This window comes from Trachinotus anak, unplaced genomic scaffold (assembly GCF_046630095.1).
Source record: "Trachinotus anak isolate AG129_WGS33_773 ecotype Australia unplaced genomic scaffold, CSIRO_AGI_Tana_v1 ptg000009l, whole genome shotgun sequence".
In the NCBI taxonomy this organism is placed as follows: Eukaryota; Metazoa; Chordata; class Actinopteri; order Carangiformes; family Carangidae; genus Trachinotus; species Trachinotus anak.
In genome coordinates, this window is record NW_027273860.1 from 10,813,769 (window position 1) to 10,833,136 (window position 19,368).

General features: G+C 39.9%; 1 protein-coding gene across 1 annotated transcript in view; it reads left to right on the forward strand.

Annotated features, from left to right (window-relative positions):
* Positions 1-1,166: 1,166 nt before the first annotated feature.
* sulf1 (sulfatase 1) overlaps positions 1,167-19,368 on the forward strand; it is a 77,399-nt gene continuing 59,197 nt past the window's right edge. Inside the window, exon 1 of the mRNA XM_071485278.1 lies at positions 1,167-1,309. The gene's annotated coding sequence lies outside the window, so the exon portion shown is untranslated. The remainder of the gene's footprint in view (positions 1,310-19,368) is intronic.

The window sequence follows — 19,368 nt, forward strand, 5'->3', positions numbered from 1 at the left end:
TTGTTGACAGCACAGACTTGTTCATGTTGACAGTCAGTGTTGAGCTGTTCAGCACCACTGGAACAGTTGGTGTACTATTACCCCTAACCTTGGACATGTATTTTGTTAACCCCATAGTATTGGGAGAGTTGATGATTAATGAAAAACATGAAAGAAGAAAGATCTAACCCGTTTTCCAGCCAGATTTCAGCCTTGTATGATGCTTAAAATCATGTTGTTTTCTATGGTTTGTCTAAACCTTTCAAAATGAGATGGCTGAAATGAGAAACAGACCTCGGGTCCCAGGGTGGCAGTAAGCATGACACTGAAGAGGATGTGCTGTCTTATTCATTGAAACACATGCTTTGTTGTTGTTGAATGCTAACACAACAATAAGTGTTCCAATCTTGTCATGATTATTAGTAGATTTAAAATGATTTCAAACTGTTTTCAGTTTATTTCACAATGCATCGCAAAGTGACTTTCTGGGTCATCTGTAGCAAAGTGGGAAGAGTTATGTTTGTATGTACAGTCTCGCACTTTTAAATTTTCAGTAATAAACCAGTTTTTCTTTAGTGTGCAGTCTCTCATTGTCTATACTTTCAATTTAACTGGGAGTGTTAATTGAATCTGTGAAACTGTGTGAAAGTTCTGTCATATTGTGGTATGCTAAAAAACTAATAGGGCATGCAGGGGGGCTGATAGTCCTCTTTATCCTCCTTGGTTTAATGTAGTCCCACATGATCATCATTTTTATATTTAAACTCATGTGTTCAAAACCTGCTGCGGTTTTTGAACACTTTTCCAGTTTTCTCAGAGACTCTCTTGTCCAGCCGGAGTGAAAAAATAATTGCATCTGCTCCACAACAAACAATTTTAACTAGATGCAACTCTTCTTAAACCAAATGTGGCAGCTGGAAATGTGCAACACAACTAAAATATGCCTTATCATAACCTAAAATAGCTATAAAAATAAGTTATCATTTTCTTGTTCTCCTTCAAGTGTTGGCAGACCTGGAACAGCGAGGGGGTGCTGCTGCCCCCCGGAAGTGAAACGTAGTCAAACTCTGTAAATAACTGTCACTTCCGGCGGCCATCTTTACTTGTGTGAGCAACCGGCGAATCCGGTGGAATTCCTTTACAGCAGGACCGACGTGGTATTTTTGTTCTGGTCTCTGAGAATTATCTGGAAATGTCCTCAAAACAATGGTAAGACGACTAGTTAGCTCTGTAACTGTAGTGCTGCCGGTGAAAAAGCCCCACACGTGTAAAACAATGAAAACAGGAGCGGCACGGCTAACTTCAAGTTCAAGATGAAGGACATTTCGAGGTAAGCTAACAACTTAAGCCTTCTTCTCTTTGGCGGCTAGTTTGCCTTTTTATTTTTAATGTTTTGTTCTCGGTGAGAGACATTAACCTCCACACCAGTTGCATGCTGTTTGAAGAGCTTGGGCTCAGCCTTTATTACTGAATTCACCGAGCAGCAAAAATCACCAGAATAACTTTGTCATAGTTAATTAGCCCATGTAGATTGTATAGCAGCATGGTAGTGTCAGCTTTTGCTGTGGTAACATTTCCTGAAGTTGTTGCCCTGAGATTTTCTGTAAATGTAAAGTGAAAATCCAGTGTAAATGTGAGATTAGGAACAAGTCTTAAAGCCATTTATCATTATAGTAACCTTGGGCAGCATTGTGGAAATAGTCTTTGACCATCTTTAACCCAACATTGTAAACCAGAAGATATCCATCACTGCTGTGTGGATAGTTGAGGCTGTTAGGTTTGGCAGGACTTGTGAAGTGCTGAAGGACATAGTGTCTGTATTAAACAAGTGTTATGTTACTTCTAGTTGAATAGTTTTCGTAACATTTTCAGCTGTTTGCTGTGGCAGTTTACTGGCCCTCTCACAATTACATATGATATAGTAGCATAGACATTTGTTTTGTTAATGCTTTTTCCGTAAAACTCAAGGTGTCAGTCTCAATTTTTTTGATGAATGACATGGAAATGGCCCATCCCCTTCGGTGTGCTGTGTTTTAAAGAAAATGATCGCTACTGGGATTAACAAATTCTTGTATGATCCTGTGGAACAAAACGTATCTCATGTTGTTCCAAAGAGTTGTTCAGAAAATCTAGAGGGATTACACAGTGGATGGATGAACAGAAATCCTGTTGTGATCTCTGGCTGATTGTGAGGCTTTTCTGTCAAATCTCTGTAAGAGTCACATAAGGCCCTGGAGCCTCGAGAGTACTCTACTCTTTGTTAAGGTTCAATTGTGAGACCTCAGTGTGTGAGAACGGTAGTCTGAGCTGTCTTGTCTGTATCTCCCTTTTCTTTCTCACACACTAATTTATGGTTCTTCTCCCTGACCATGATGTGGTCAGTTTTCCAGACGCTTAGGGATCTTTTCAAAAGCTGGGCTGTGTGTATGTGTGTTACACATTGGCAGGCCTTGTGGTGGGTGAGGCTTAGACCTGGGTCAGATGACTCATCCAAACTCAGTACTTGTGTCAGGGTCCGGGGAACCTTGTGCTCGTATCAGTCTTATTATTCTTTCAAATTCAAGGATCTAATCTTGGTCTGGATGGTGTGCTGTGTCTTGGATCAATGTTTGCGCTTGCTTGTGTGGATGTTTTTTGTGCACATCTGGAGTGGACTGAAACCAAATATTGTGGCAGGAACACAAAAGTGCTGTTAACCTGATCATTTGTATAGCTATTGTAAAACTGCTTTCTCTCCTATATCCACTAAAGCTCCCCCAGGGTAATGTGGAACACCTCCACTGCTGCAGTTATACTTGGGTTTTGTTTCACCATCAGAGCTGATGGTTTCACTATCCTGTGCTCCAAAAGCGCCAACGATCCCCCCAGATCCTTGCTCTTTTATGTTTTCATTTACATATAAAGTTGCAGTGAATTTATTGAGTCTGCACATGGCTTTTTACTCAAGCTGTGATTTATTACACATTCTCATGCAGCTTCATTCTTATTGGCTGCCTGCGTACTTTTTTTTGTGCTTTCACTCATTTATCAAAGCCTTCTGCCCAAGGCTGCTGGTGGATGGTTGGGCAAAAAGTGTCTATGGAGACTTATTCCTTTGATTCTCTCTTATTTACTCTGTGTAGAAAATATATATAAACTTTTTGTCATCACATCAGATATCAAGTAGGAAGTCTGACTTGGCCGATTTCTTATGTGATAGTTATTATCTTAATCCAAATGCTACGTCCACGTCTTTAATCATCTGTGTGATTCTCTGTGACCAATCAAACATGATCAGAGAACACTCAACCAACATCAGTTGTCCCACCAGATGCTAATTGGATTCATATTCCCGGAAAAGCTTTTTCATTTTACAATTTGTTGAAAAGAGGACATTAATATTTGTGGAATGTTAGATGAAGAGATTTTCAGAGATTTAATGGTAATACATTTTTAGATCCAGCTCGCCAGATTAAATAAAGTGATATATGTGTGTACTGTGACCTTGTGCATATTCAGGATTGATACTCGGTCTTTGCTAAAACTTGAACATTTTCTGATCACTTTGGGCACATTCGTGGGTTCATTATGCTTGCCCTTAACAAAACCATACTAGCACCATAAACCACAACATTCAAAAGCCTTTTGTTTGTACAGAAACATTCTTTATGAAGTGATCTTTGAAACTTTTAATGATTTAAAAGTGATGATTTCTCACCAAATAAGTCTGCTTTTGCTCCTTTCCTTGACTTCTTACAGTAATGAACACATATGCAGTCAAGTACAGTTACAATTTCCAGATAACCCATTGCCCTTAACCTCCTAATATTAAAACTGGGTAAGCGGTAGAAATAATATTGAATCATTCGGTTTGGCAATAAAGTGCAGTGTCCGTGTTATTTCATCAGGGCTCCAAGGGACAGTGTGCACGAAAAGGGTGGAGTATGACTGAATGATGCTGTTACTGGCCAGTCGGGAGGGGAGGAGCTGCGTGATCAGCTCTGGTCAATAAGCTCAAGTGGATCTCTGACCACAGGAGACAGGAGAGAAAGTCTATACTGATGCCAGAAGAAGTTTGACGGCTTTCAGCTGCTTCACACCTGCTGCTCCTTTTCTTTCCTCCCTCCTCTCCTGTGCACTCTCCCCTGGTGTATCATGTCCCGTAGTTGGCAAGTAGTGTATGAGTGGCCTTTTGTTGCCTTTCTTTTTGTGCATACTTGTCATTAGAATTAGTTTCAGTTAGTTGATGATGGTTAAGGGCCACAGGCTTGTAGGTCATTGCAGGAGAAATGGCAAAGGACAGATTAATTGTCGCTGTGTGAGTAACATTGGAAGTGTTTGCTTCTCTTCCTTCCCAATCACAGAGATGACGCTGTTTCCCCTCATCAAAGACTAATGCTGCCAAGACTCTGATCTCAATTTCCCAGCAATGCAATGCTAAGTGGAATTATTCAGGGGTCATGATACATTAGCGTTAGCCCGGTTGAACCGAAGCATGATGGGCCGACCAGAACATTAACAAGTCATATTTGTTGTTGTGACAGAGTTTGTCATGATTTGCTAAAGATGTTGAGAGTATCAACATACAAAGAAGATGAATGCCCTGAACTTTACACGGCAGAGTGAGGATAAAACTGTGTGAGTCATAAGTGTTTTTGCTCTGGCTACAGAAAATGCTTTCCATTTTCTGGGTTTTAGTTTTATGATTTTGAGCAAAGAGTGACTGGATGTCTATACCAGCTGTCCCAGATTGTTTTTTTTCATTCTATGCACTCTAAAGGCAGTTTAAACCTCGTTTTTATTTAGGGCCACTTTTTCATCAGAAGTTGCAAATGTAATATTTATCCAAATTGAGTACCTTTGAAACCTCAGTAGGCCATTTGAACCATGGCAACAGAGTTGACTCTAAAGAAAATGTTGTGTCAGAGGGTTACACAGCAGGTAGGTTACCTCAACTACCAGCTTTGGAACAATGTTGCAGCCACACTGTGTTTTCTCTCCCATTAAGTAGGAACCTCAAAGATCTAAAGCAGTGAGTGAAAAAAAATGTTGCAGTCTAGTAAAATTCTGAACCCACAAGTGTGATCTATACAATATGCATGGTAGGCGTGCAGTCAGACTTAATAGTACATGATCTCATTGGTGTCGGCCCAAGAGCGAACAAGAAAATAAAAAGGATTTATTGGATAAGAAGGGAAACACAACTCACTGGTATCCAAAGCAACTTTGTGCAGAATGGGTATAAACATCAACAGTAGGTATATAGCATGTATATAATGTTGATTATGAGCTGTTACAGAGAGCTTGTCTACTTGTCTTAAAAACCATCCATTCAGTTAAGACTTCTTCCATATACCTTAACAACCTGAAAGACAAAGTTATCAAATTGTTCAGTCCTGGAACTGAATATGACCCATAATAGTTTTAATTCGAATAAAATTATTTCAAGATTACAGCCACTGACTTCTGTGTACTGACTGACCTGTTTTCCTTTCTCATGGTTCCCATAACAGGATCAGGACTCTGAATCAGCCTTTGTCTCTTGCATCATTTCAGTAGAGCAGAAGCCGCCTGTAAAATCCCCCTTTAAATTGATATTGATATTTTTATGTCACACTCTGGCTCATTTTAAAAAGGGGCCAGTAAATGAATGAAGAGAAATCATTGATAACTAAGTAATTTTAGAGTTCTTCAGTGATGTCAATGACAAGTTACCTCATAGTTGGATTTAAATTTATGAATATAACACGCAAAAGTTTAAGAGTCTTTTAAGTCTAGGCCAAACAATGAGGGCTTTGGGGCTGATACTAGTTTCTCTGATTTATTTCCATGAAGCTGAGAGGTGCTTGGGACTTGCCAACAGTTTTGAGGGAGAAAAGAAAGAAGAGCAACAAGAGAAAAGAGAAGAGCAGCAGAATGATTGTTGATAAATGTATCTCGCCAACAGCTGTGGTCATTTTTCCTCAGATCAAATAGGGAGGCACAGGGAGTGAAGACATGTGAGGAGGTTGAACTGTGCCAGCCCTCCACAAGAGGGCACAGATGATGTTGCTGAAGGAGGCGAACTAAAATCTGCTCCTGGAATGTTTCTGATGATATTCCTAGTTAGTGGAGGCCTTCATGTTGAACCCTGACACTGCTCATTAATCAGCTGCTGTTATAAATCACATAGTTTGCTGAAAAAACTGAAAGTTAGAAGTCAGTATCCACAGAACTCAGTGTCCACTTTAGTGCATATCTTTGGCAGTTTACAGGATTAAATTTATACAGGTTGTCCTTCTAGTTTCTGTTATGAGTCTGAGGGTCTATGATTCTTTCAGGAGGCTACATTGTAAAATCTACAGACTGATGTTGCAAAAAACCAAGGGCAATTCTTCAAAATTTCCTGCAGCGTAGACAAAAAGTTTTTAATTTCTGTTGAGTATTATTAACAAACTGAGCAGTTCCAAATGTTGATGAGATTATGAGACACATTTGGTCTAGTGTTTTGCACAAACTAGGAAAGGCCCCTCTGAAAATATTCCTACAAGAACTGAAATGATTTGTTGATAAAGCGATCAGTTGATCAACAGAATATAATATGGAGCAGTTATTCAGATGTTATTCTGTGAGTCAAGTTTTTCAATATGAATATTTGCTGTTTTTCTTATCTTTCTTAATTATAATCAGAAAATGTAAACTAGGGCTTGAGGAAATTGGGGGAATTAAAAAAGAAAATCTTCTGGCGGCACTTTATGGATTAGATGATTAATTGAGAAAATATCTGTCAGATTAATCAGTAATGAATATGATAATACATTGAAAGCCCAATTTCTACCAGGTATCACAGTTAACCTGTGGGGATTTATTGCACTTGGCTATTGAATGGAAAGATGCATCATTTGGTATATTTGTTCCAAATTTCTTGTAATGGTTATTGAGATATTCATTAAGATCGTCAATAAGTAAAAGTACTTCAGCAGTGAGTTTCTCCTCAGGAAATAAGTTCCTTAGGCTCTTGTAGCTCCTCAGTTGGTCAACAGAAGACGGGTATTGTACTTGGCAGCTTCCAGGTGTGAATTTTTTTTGAAAGTCATCACTTGGAGAACACTTGTATGTGGTCAGAGTTTCCCTTTAGAAATAAAGGTTAACACATCTACAGTGTTTTTCTCCTTCCTCTGGTCAGGTTTACTACCTCTGTCTGCTTTGCTGAGCAGGCTGTGAAGTAGGACTATGAAATGATCTTAAAGGCATCACCTGCACTTTAGTGCTGGATGTCAGGCGCTGACACAGAAGAGCAGTCTTGGGGTTTGATTTATAGGAACATGTGGTCAGGACTGCTGTTTGTCCTTGCAGTTGGTGTGCTATTACAGAGCCTTTGACTCTGTAGATGGCTCCATATGGAGCCAGAGACATCTGATGTTGTCTTACTGTGTGTGGAGTTTTGCTTGGAATGAAAAGTGGATAGAGTGGTTTCTTCTAGGGGTGGGGATTTTTAACTGACTGGCCGTTCAAACCAAGCGTGTTCTTCGGTGATGTCAAAAACAATAATCATTCAAACTCAAAGTGGTGCCTTGAATTTATATATCCTTCAAATGACATTAAACTACAGTCTCATCCATAGTTTTTTATTGCAGCAAGGTAAGGTTGAAATTGGTTGCCTTCATTTCACCAGTTTATCTAGACATGCTGCTTGCTAGACATGCTCTTGGGAGGCGAAACCCCTTCTTTACGTGAGAAATGTAGTGTAGTTAGAAATCTGAATGCTGCCTCTGCTATACTATTAGCCTCCTTTCCCCCATAAACCTAATTGATACCTTAGGCTAGTGGTGAAGTGTAAACAGACAGGCAGCTGGTGAGACAGCCATGTGTCTTGGATAGAACAGCCACCCAGTCCATAATGTTGCGCAGTTTGGATTGTTCACTCCCTCTTCTGTGGCTGTCAGGGCCAAACAGAGGCAAGGAGACGACCACACAAAGGAAATATTTGTCCAATCTGTCCAAGCAAACTCGCCAATTGAGGACTGAACTTTCCCATCGCATTGCTCTGTGTCCGTGTGACATGTAATTGAAAGAGGAATTATGCTTTGAACTGGGCAAGAGGCAGCCTGTGCATTTAGAAACAGTCATGGAGTTTAATGACCACTGACAAATTATGCACCTGTTCCATTAAATTTTGACATGGTTAAAATTCAATGTTTTACGATTGTAGGATAATGAAGTCTAATTCGGGCTAAACAATTGCTTGGCAGCATTTTCAAAGCTCCTTTTGCTTTTTAACAAAACATTCAAATTTACAAGAGGAATATCAAAAACAGAAAATTATTTTAGACTGAACCTGCTTGCATTAATGTTTATCTGCAGATCATAAATATGTTATTTTAATACACCACATTAAAGAGTTTTTAACCTTTTTAAAATAAGCCAAGTTTTTGTCTGGACGTAGATTACCATCTGCAAACATCAAATATATCCTCATTGCACCATATTGAAAGCTTGCCATTTAGCAGTGTTTTTCAAAGTGCTGTGGTCCAGAGAGTGGGGTTTCCTCCTGTCACTGTCTTCAAGCTTCTCAGAGGGCTTTGCTTCCAGCCTCATAAAGAGCCAGGAAATCACCTTATGCGTGCGATGACTTTAATGTTCATCTCTCTCTATTTGTGAGATGGTGTTGGGTCTGCTTTCAAGAACCCTGATTCAGTGTGTGTGTGTTTGGACTCAAATGGTTTGCCAGGGTTGAAGTGAAAACGGTTGCCAGGGTGGTGAAAGCAAGCTGTTTGCTCATGTCCAGACCTGCAGAATGGATGAGGACACAGATGGGATTTCTCTCTGGTGGACTTTTCTTCTGACCTAGCCTCTCTGTGTTTGGAGAGACATGGAAACCTCGGCTGGAATGGACAGGCATCTTATTGAATGAGGAAAGACTTAGGGCTTTCACCCAAAATGGTCTGAATGTGATACGGGAGACAGGCGGCGAAAGCTGTGTGTGTTGGGGGGGTTTGTTGAGATGAGGTCAGTATAAAGTGAATGGTCCATGCTGTCAACAATTGTTCTCTGTTTTGACTCTGGGCCTAAAAACATGTTGTTAGCTACTTATGATCTTACTGACCATGTATATGTGTGTCCGGAGCATATGGTAGATTGATACGAAATGGTGGTCTGTACGATAGTTGTCTGATGCAACTGAGGCGTAACCAGGCCTTGCCCTCTGAGGCTCCATAGGGCTGCAGTACCATAAAACTTCAAAGCCTAGACTTAAGAAATCATCTGGCTTTGTTTCTCTCCATGCCAAGTACTTCTGCTTTTCTCTGGAGAGCCATGGGGGGATTCGCAGAACAGCACCACATTTTCAAAGGGAAACGAAGTGCATCTCCAAGAATTGCATCCAAGAAACACAGCTCTTGGTTTAATGCAGAGGGCAACCTCAGTGTATCTGAAGTTAATACCAATACACTCTAACAGGAAACATAGTGCTGAAACATATTTTCCATGAGCCACATTACCTTTTGACACTCCATGGCTTTTAAAAGGAAAAGGTATACATGGATAGCTGTTAGTTGTGTTGGAGGTCTTACACCAAAGCTCCAAATTGTTTGCATCAAAATGTGAAAAAGTTTCTAAAAATGAAGTTTTCTAATCCACCAAAGTAACATGCTTCATGTTTCCCTTTGTCATACAGGAGGTGTTAGTCATTCACTTGTTGTCTGGCCTCATGCCTGGGACCAATTTGCCAGAAGCTAAATGATCCAGACAGCACTGCTCCTAGGGTCACACAGGCACAAAGTTCTCTCTGCCATGATAAGGCAGTTAGTCTAGGAGAGAAAATGTGTTAGGAGTGGATTTGGGAGCAATTTCTAAAAACTAAAAACACACAGGAGGCACAGACATTGTGGTGCTGTGGAGGTTAAACCAAGCCAGTTGACAGTGTCAGGTATTGAAGGAATTTCTCCTTCCACAGCATTAAATCCTCATGCTTAACTAGTTGCCGACTTTAGTTGAAAGCAGTGCCTCTTTTGAAGTTGCCAAGGATGTGTGTTAATAATTCCCATTCTTCACTGGGGGTGAGTTGCTGCATAAAGTGAAGTGAGTTTACATATTTCAGGATCTTGTTGAGGAGTGAGGGTAAAGAGGGGATGGGAGGAGGGGATCCCACAGTGCAGTTGTGACTTGCTGACAGGTGTAGCACGACCAGGGGTGAAAGGTCAAGAAAGTTTCCATGGCAATTCAGGCCTGAAGCTGCTTCTGCTAACTTAGTAGTTGAGTAGTAGAAAGAATGATTAACGTCTATTGTAGAATAGATGTGTGGTATATTGTTATTTGTTAGGATTCTCATTTGTAGAACTTGTGCTGCTTTTTTTGGTGTCTGTTTTTGCAAATCCTCACCATCTCTCTTCGTCCCATTTTTTTTTTAATGCAGTTAGTTTAACAAATTTGTAAAAATCATGATGTTTGAAATCCTGTCCTGAAGGCCGATAATAGAACTACTAGCACCTATCACTGTCTAAACACGCTCAGTTTGCCACGTTATCAGCAGTGTTGCTCACATATGTGTTACCCACTGTGACAAGCAATAACATGCGTGACTACAGACGCACAAATGCGTTCCTTCTTGTTTGAGATAGTGCTACTTAAAAACCACATTTGACAGCAGAGGTGACAGAGGCTAGATGTATGCTGGAACTAGTGGAACAGAACTTTGTTTCAGAAGTTGCAGAATGGGCACATTAACATCGGGTTAAACCAACATTGGGAATGGGAGTGAGCCAAGATCATTAGAGAGCGAGAGCAAGCGCCGGGCAGGTTCGGGTTACAGGTTGTTGTTGACCCCAGACATGCCCTGAACCTGTCTGTCAGAGGAGAGGTAGAGGCGGAGAGCGGAGGAGGAGGAGGAGGAGGAGGAGGAAGAAGAAGAAGAAGAAGAAGGAAAGACTGATGAGTGACACATTTTGACATACAGGCTTTGCTCAATTGCGTCCATTCAGCTGGACACTGTTGCTTACTTTAACGTTGTACAAGAACCTAATCAGATCTAAAGCTTATATCAGAGCAGGTCACACAATCATTAACCAAGTTGTATGTGTGTGTTTTTTCATTTTGGACAGCCTGCTGCCAGCGAAATTGTAGGTCCGTCCATTGATGTCGAATTTACAGTAGTTAGTAATTTTATTCCAGTGACACAGAACTAATATTGAGATATAGATCAACATTATGTCAGCGACTCATTACAATGCACCGTATTCAACACTGGGATTTCTGTGGCCTTGATGTGACATCATTCAGGGAGGTAGACCCGGCACTGGGTCAGGCCCTAATGAGACCCACAGAAGAGTCATTACAGTCACTGGGAGAAAGTTAGACTGTTGAGAATAGCAAACCACCGGGTGGAGCAGGCCTCTTCCCCTCCTCCTCATCCTCCTCTTCCACCAGCTGCTTAGCAGATGGAAGGACCTGTTGGCCAAGAAAATGAAGGAGGGGAAGGGAATGAGGGCGGGGGGGGGGGGCTCACTCATTGACAGATATACTGAATGATAAGCAAATTGCTTGTGCGGGTGCTTGACTCAGAGCTTGGGGAGCACTTACATATCTTTCCCCCATATTGTGGACAAGTGTGACAAGTGTGTGTGTGTGTGTGTGTGTGTGTGTGTGTGTGTGTGTGTAGGAGTGACATTTGGCTACGGTCGCCATTTGAGTTGTGCAATGTTAGCGTTTGCCGTGTTTGTTTACAAGGCTTGCGAAATGGAGGAAATCAGATTGTGCGGGGGAAGGTGATGAGAGTGTCAGAGGATGGGGGAGAGAGTAGGTAAAAGTCGTACAACTTGCGGGATTAATGCATGTGTATTTGTGTGTGTGTGTGTGTGTGTGTGTTTGCATCTGTGGTCAAGGAGAGCAGCAGTCAGAATAATCTCTGTCCTGCTGTTATTTACTTTCCAGGCCCTTCAGAGAGGAAACCAGTGGGTGTGGTGGGATCAACAGGGACTTGTCCTCCTAGATTTATACAAACACCACCTCCTCAGATCGGCTGAGAGTTTGCTCTGTCTGTGTGTGTCTGTGTTAATGAGTGCAAAATTTTTAAACTGTATGCACAGGTGGTAGCAATGGAAAAGGAAGCAAGGTCCCAGTTTAACTGCTTTCTTTGTTGGTTTTGGTTTCAATAGATAGATTGTACCTCTTTATATTTGATAAGGTCTGTAAAAAGTATACGTGTATTGATAAGGTACCTAATAATAACCATTTCTGTCAACAAGACTTAAATTCAGTGACTTAAAAAGCCTAAAGTAAACTATTAAAATATTTTGAGTGTCATAGATTAGCGGTTTTATTCGCATTTTTGTTGAATGACACGTTTGAAACACCCGAAGAAACAGGTTCCACAGTGCTGGTACATTAAGTCAGTGTCCTTTTTTTATTTATTTATTTATTTATTTTTTTATCGATACCACTTCAATGGGAGTAATGTGCATTTTTCTGCTAAAATGAACCTGCTTTGCTGATTGAGAGACCTCTGGTACATTGTTGGCATGTTTGTCCCTGTACAACCTGTAAAGCCTCAAAACATGAGGCCATTTAATTCTATACATATGGATGAGAAAAATAAGCTGTATTCAAAGTTAAAGTTCAGATATGTCGTCAAATTTGTTAATCCTGTGAGTTTTGTTTTATCTGAATTAACTTCCAAGCAGCACAAATCATTGTGTTTTTCTTAATTTCAGGTCTATTCTAATAGCATTTACACCATAAAAGGTCAAGAATTTCGCTATTGTCATCTGTTTATTCTTCAAGAGGTAATAATACAATGATTGATCAGGTTTTATCAGGTTGACGATGCCCCTATAAAAGCCTTCAACATTTAGATGATTAATGGCAACAGCCAACCTGATGACTTAACACTCTGGTGATATTAGCTCTGTTACTTCCTCTCTGACGGTGATCCTTTATTTCTTTTTGTTCTCTGTCTTACATGCACATGCTCATAAACGGAGGAAATTAATTTGCTGTGTAGGTGCCACATAATCAACATTTTTTTTTCTTTCCTCAACAAAGTAGAATTTAAGTTAAATGCCTCAAATATGCTGACTGAATATACAGTTAAAACAAGTGCAATGAATCTTAATTTAAAAACAATGGAGCACAACCCTTTTAATTAAGACAGATTATAGATCAGAGATGCATGTTTTCTTTCACTCAGTTATGATAGAAAAGTAAATCTGGCAGGGCACATTGTGCTGCGATGTGGGCCACTGCCCTGCAACATCTCCTTTACATCATTATGCTCTGCTTACCTTTGTTGGATATTTCAGGGAAATCCTGAAATCCTGCAGTCCTGTATTTCCAGTTCTGGTACTGTAGCAGGTTTGGTCTCTTTTGAATTTGAAATGTGATAATGTGTGTTATCAAATGTTTCTTGGCATAAAATACCTTTAAGGTCTGTTGTATCTCAAATATTGTGTGCAAAGTTTAAAAAAAAACTTTGCTGACTATTTTGTCTACCACTTTACTGCCAGGGAATCTTTTTTCATTCTTTTGATGGACTTTTCACTTCTACAAAAATGTGTCTTTCAAACTGCTGACCTTACTGAACAGGTGCTGGATCCAACTTGGCATTTCTAATGTCTTAGGAATTGTTTCGTTAGCACTCTGTAAATTAACTTCAGGCATTCCAGCTGTAGTTTTTAGCCTGCTTTACATATTTTGATCACTTTCTTTTTTTAAGTTATTATTTTTTGGGCTTTTATGCCTTTATTTTAGTTCAGTGGAGACTGACAGGAAAGGGGGTAGAGAGGGGAATGACATGCAGGAAAGAGTCAGACCGATCGGGAGTCGAACCGGTGCCCGCCTGCTAAGAGCGTCTTTGCGCCCAAATGGTATGCGCCCTAACCACTCGACTACCGGGCCGCCCCTTGATCACTTTCTTTAACCGATATTTACCTTGACCCTTAGATGATCAGCCACAGTTTCCTTTGTGAATAGCGCCTTTCGCATCCATTTATATTCATTACACTTGGCTACACTTTTACAACAGTATAAATGACAATCACTGTTATTACTGTATCTCAAGGCAAAGCCTGTGCTTCCTCTTGCCCGCCCTCTTCTCCACCTCCCACCTTGTTCTCTGTTGCACCTTCCTTACAACCCAAGACCATAAAATGCTAATTTGCCAGTCAGTTGTCATAGGGTTTTATTTTTGTTAGCTGAGAGCAGACCTGACCAGGCTGGGACAGTTGGATGTAGGTGAGGGCCAGCTGCTCTGCAGCTCACTGAATGTGTGAGAAAATGGTCATCACAGGACTCTCCTCAGGGCTTTACTGTTCTCTTGCACTGTGTTCCTGTTGGGAATGAGGCACAGGGCCATTCAGACTCGTATTCCTGCCACAGCACCAACAGAGTTTAAACTGCTCTGTCTGCTTTGAGGGAAATTATCCCAAAAGTTAGACGTCACCTGGCCATTCTGAAATACTCATTTGAATCAGACTGAATATAGCTCTGTTCTAAGGGTCAGACTTTTCTGCATCTGTCTTTATTGCTGTCTGCGCTAAAGGGCATTCTCGGGGAAAAAAGACCTCATTTAATAATGTGAGAAACATGCTTGACTTCAAGTTTTGAATACCTTGTTGAACAGCCAGGAATGTTTAAGTGAGTGTGCTTTTATTCTATGTAAAGTTTGGGCATAAAGATGGATGGCATGCTGTTGGGGTGATTGACTCACTGATGTGTGGCACTTACATACCTCGTGCTAAATGTGTTGTTTGTTTTCAATATGCACTCAGATTGAATTTATGTCTGTCTGAGCAGTAAGTTAGAAGTTACCCTCAAGGGAATGTGCTAAAATAAACTGTTATGCCCCTATGGATCCTTGGGGAGCTCCTATAAACCCAAATTCCTCTCACAACTGAAATCTCCTTGTCTCTTGTAGTAAAAATGTGAATGGAAAATTGCAGGACATTAACTGAGCATTCAAGGGCTGCTTTTGTTAGGTGTTGAGTCTATTTCATGTTGTGACTGATCTAGACTGTCTGCTCAGGTTGAGGTTGTAGATGGTTGGTATACGTATAGATGTTTAAAATCATTAGAAGTTGCCTCTGTGTCTTTTACTTTTATGTTTGTCCATTCACAATTACAGACTTTAGCCCCATTAAACTTTTTAATTAGTCTAAGATGGTAAAATGCTTCAGGTGTCAGTGTTGAAAATATCTCAGGGCTCTTAATAACTTACAAAGCGGCCACAAGTTCACACAACTGCTGTTTGTGCTGCTGTGCATAAGTGTAATAGATATAATGCAATGTGCTGTGGTGTACAGTCATAAGTAAACTGGCATCATTTGTAAAAATCTTCCAAACTTACAAGTTGTACACGTGTTTATGAGAGGAAGACCTAACATCCAGGTGTAAGTGAATGTGTGTGTGTTATCATCTGGTGGCTGTGTGAGGGGAGATAGTGGCTATGTGGAGCGGCTGAGACCTGCTGATAAGATCAGGAGATGCCTGGAGTTATTGGAGTCCCTCTTCCAAGGCTGTCATTTCCTCTTTTACGTGTCTCCATTTAAAGACGTAATTGAATAACCTTTATTAGCCTGTTAGTTCTCAGCCGAGACGCCCTTTGCTTCCATGTACACTGTATTGCTTGTCTGTCTGAAGCTGTGCTGTGGAAGTAGGTATTCTGATTCAGCAGTTTGTTCTCAGAAACAGAACAGTGGCTCCTAATGTGCCTGTATAGAGGATAATATCAAAGACTCAAAAGTTTGGAAGTAGTTTGATAGTTAGAAAGAAGTTTGTCTTGATGGTTTGACACAAGTTTTCCTCTATTTTATCTTAAGATCTGAAAATCTGTTTATCCCTACGACTACATATATAGATAATACATTTATTTAGGCATTTATCCTTTATTAGATATATTAAAGGTCACTGGCCATAGCTGCTGCAGATGTTGGTGTTGTGCTCAGAGTAAAGTGAGTTTGAAAGAGTTATCTTTGTGTGCATGTATAAGAATTGATTTATGTTGCAGTTTTATAAAAGGGACAGCACACAGTTTTAAACAAAGCATTGCTGTCTTCTTCTTTTTTTAAATGTGCCCCTATGTGTACAGAATTTGCAAAGAGAAAAATCCTGGAAATGTAGCCAGTCTTTGATGCAAAATGTCTGCTCCTCAGAAAGTGATGTTATCAGCACCCAATAAACTATGCTGAGGGCAAACACTTAGATAAGCACCAGCGTATCTCCCTGGTTTTCCTCAATGAACAGCTTTTTCTAACATTGAAATAAGTCCAGAACCAGAGTGTTGTTATAATTCATCAGCAAACTTTGTTTTTACAACTTTATATGAAGATTTCTGGCATTCACCTCCTGGATACAGATTCTTCACAAAAGGCGTATTTTCATGTGTATGACGTATAAAAGGAGTTGAACTGTGTTTTTAAATGGTCATTGTCAGTATATCCGAGGTGAGAAATATCTATGGTTAAGAGAGGGGTGAGACTCATTTGAACAGTAAAGGCAGAAAATCCCCTGTTTTGCTTTTTACAGAGGAGCTCTGTAATATCTAGAGAAATGCACTTGCAAATACATGTTCCCTTTGTCTCTGTTTAGAGCATTCACGCTGCATCTCCATTGGGGCAAAAAGGTTTAGAACAATTTTTTCACAGTCAGTTTTTCTTATGTTTAATTACTTAGTGTGTGAAATGTGAAAAATAAACAAATACATATCAAAAGTTACCTTAGCAAATTTGATTTGATGTTTGATACAGCCTATTTCATCTGACGAAGAATCAATACTAAAGGTTTTCAGTTTATAGTGATATGAAACAAGTGGATTGTCACACTTGAGACACAGTTAATGAATTACCCTTTTCAATTGAAACTGTCACATTGATTTATCCAACAAGTGTTTCAGCACTACTTGTGACATTTTCCACTTTATAAAACATGCAACCATAGGAAATCTCTCGAGGAGTTTTTGAAGCATTGGTTGATTGGGATTTTATGTGAAATAATAAAGACGTTTATATAAATTGACCTTGTTATATTAACTTTTTATCCAATCCATTTATCCAATGTTTATTTATTTATTTTTTTATTTCCTTTCAACAAAGAAAAATTTAATGCTGTGCTCAGGAGATGTTTGACCTTCTCCAATGGTAACGCAGGCATCCCCGTTCCCCAGCTATTAAGAATGACCCAGCCCAGTGCCATGTGATCAATATGTTTTTCTTTCTTTCAAGTCAGTGATGGTCCTAAATGGGTCCTGCAGCCTCGGCCTGTCTGGCCTTTCTCCCAGCCACACTAATCAGGGACCCTTGTGCATGCTTGTCTGGCTCTTTCACAGCCAGCCTGGGAGCTCCCCTAATTTATGAGTCATTTCCTGAAGAAAACATGCCGCCTCAGCAAGTCCTGATATAAGGATACCTAAAGGCGGGATAGTTAAAGTGAGGTTTGATTACAGAGAGGGTGGAGGGGTAGTTTGAAAAGATGGAAGGAGATGGAGTGTTGTCAGGAGACAGGAGAATAGAAGGATTTATAAAGCACCTATGACACCTGGAATGATGGCAGAAGAGAGAATAAAGGATTAAAGCAAGTCAGACAGAAAGAGAGATGAAAAAGGGAAGGTGAGAAGTGATACACAATATAGTATAGGTGGATATCCAGAGGTGTATGTGACTTACTCCAAAATTTAACAAAGACAACCAAAATGAAATACTTTATACCCTACACAATTACAAATCTCAACTAGACATAGAATTGCTTTCTTTTAGTCACTCTTTTATATTCATTGTTGTTGAGGTGGTACATTGAGTTTATAGGCACACCTATGCTTAGACTAAATGCTAACATCAGCATCATCATCATTAATTTATTGTGTTAGCATACAGCTCATCCTTTGGGGATCAACTGTACCGAATTTCATCACAATCCATCCAACAGTTGTCAGGATATTTCAGTCTGGATGAAAGTAGTAGATTGACTGACAGACATTACCTTCCTGGGAACTATGTCTTTAGGTGGCTAAAAAAATCATAATATGGAGAAAATATACTTTCAGTACAAATTACTAATAGCACTACATTGAATACTGACCAACACTGGCATGGTCACCCCTCTACTTGTTAAGGCAAAAATAGGGTCAGTATGAGAGGAAACTATGAACTGTTATTATAGCACCTGTGTTTTGAAAGTGTATTAAATGGTCTTAAGGGCTCTGTGTTCATCAACACTGCTAACATTGCTATGGAATAAGGTAATCCTTTCATTGGATTACTATAATGTAAGGGCTAATGTTCTTTTTACAAGGATTATATAGCTGTTCAAATACTGACAGTTCATGACTGGAGCTCTATATTCTAGCATTAAGAAAATAATAACTCCCATTAGTAGCGGTCTGTTCCTGCAAACCTTGCAAATGTTGCAGTGTAATAGATTGACACAAGAGAACCCTGGACAAGCAGGAGACCTCCAACATTGATGCAAACTTTATGTAAAAGAAAGCAAAGCAATTTCTTTTATGCTTCTTGTGGCAGGAAGACTCCTGCTCTTCAAGCCTGTCACTGTTTCTCATTGCCTGTCTAAAAGCCATGTCAGTCATGTAAATGTTTGCCTCTTTTCCCAGGCAGTCCTTCTCTCGCAGCCTTTTTGTATTCCAAAGGCTACAACAATAAACATTACAAAGTGCAAACGCCAGCATTTGTTGCATGGGATATTTGAAGCTGAGTCATATTAACTGTCAGCAGTGAGGGAGGAAATGTATTAACAGGTGTGTTCAGTTTCCATCTCTTTTATTTGTCACAAATACAGGAACTGCCTGCAATGCTCCACTGGATTGTTCTGAATCTGGCCCATTCCTTGGTGAACTCCACCAAAACTTTGCTATGTTTGTTTGATTTTTGGTTGGCTGGTTTGGGCTCATTTTGAAAAGCCTCAGGGTTAAGATCATCATATTCTGATGAGCTCCAGTTGTGATAAATTGTGGCCAGTTTCGAAGAGTCACCTCTTGTTAACATCACTTAATAGTTCAGTTTTTGTGAGGCAGTATTACATAGAGATTATTGTTCAAATCTTCTGTCTGTCATGATTTTAGTTTTCAAGTTGTTCTACATCAGATAGAGAATATAGTATGACTCACTTATTAAATCGTTATGTGCACAGTGAAGTTAACTCTCCTCGTGGTTTGCAGTTACTTGATTTAGCAGAGTGGTTCTAATTTCCCTGTAAACTTACTGGCATATCACTCCACAGTGTAAATAATGCAGAGAGTTCACAGCAGCAGGGATTGTACCATATAAATATTGTATCTTCAGTTTAATGTAGCCATTAATTTGTCTAGCTTGGGTTTCTCCAAGCTTTATGTTCACACGATGCTGTTTCAAATTTGCCTTTGTTTACAATTTGTGTAGATCAAGTGACCACTACAGTTTATCCACTTAAGGGACTAATCTAGTGAATGAGTCT